Consider the following 979-nt stretch of genomic DNA (forward strand, 5'->3'; position numbering starts at 1 on the left):
TCTACACTACAAAGCCGAGTTTGCATTGGCTCTCTCGAAATATTAGGTGAGAATGCAATTCAAAAAGTTGTTAATAATTGTAATTTCACAGAATGCGTTGTCAATTTTTACAGAGATTTGTCTTCAAACGCTATCACATCTCTACCTGACGGCGTGTTTTCCACTTTGGGAAAACTGTACGAACTGTGAGTTAAACGTAACATTTAAAACCTTGCCTTGATGTTATAATCAGGCAAAAAATCATTTAGTCTTTACAGAGACAGCACGATCAGGTATTTACCGTACACAAAATGTGGCCATATTGGATCAGTGAATTGATATTACAGGGTATTACGGCAGTAAATAGGGCCTCCGACTTACTAATTACGAGTTTGGGTACGGTAAAATATAATACTTGTGTTCAAGAGCTGTGAGCTGTTAAGGACCTGTGCGATGATTAAGATTGCATATACTCAAGAGCAACTTCCACTACACTTTTACAGTTGTTTAACACCCGTCTACGTTTGTTCATAGCCAGTAAGGTTTCCACTACAGAACAGCTCCATAGTAGCCATGCTGCCATGGCTTTAAGGGAAGTTACGTGAATGTTCTACCCAGTTGGCCTCTCACACTGGCTAGCATGATTCTAAAATTGGGAAAACTCTCATTCGTACTGAAACGCTTGCTACTCAGACTATGTTACGCTTCTTTTGTCATTTCCATCCGTAAACCTTGTTAGCGTCTAGTGTAGTGCGATAATATATATAGCCTAAACACCAGGCCTAAAAGCGGAACTCCTGATTGCAATAACTAACCACAAAGAAAATAGAGGATTTGGTTTTTCTTGGATCGGAAACTCAAAAAAAAAAATGATCAATTGTGAGCATGTACCTGTTCAACGTGTGGTTTCGCTATTTTCGTTTTTCTAGTTCAATTTTAACAAACTAAGACGATTGTGCAAGGAATCTTTCGGAAGAAAAGTTAAAAAGGCGCCAGGAGT

This window comes from Orbicella franksi, chromosome 5 (assembly GCF_964199315.1).
Source record: "Orbicella franksi chromosome 5, jaOrbFran1.1, whole genome shotgun sequence".
Taxonomy (NCBI): Eukaryota; Metazoa; Cnidaria; class Anthozoa; order Scleractinia; family Merulinidae; genus Orbicella; species Orbicella franksi.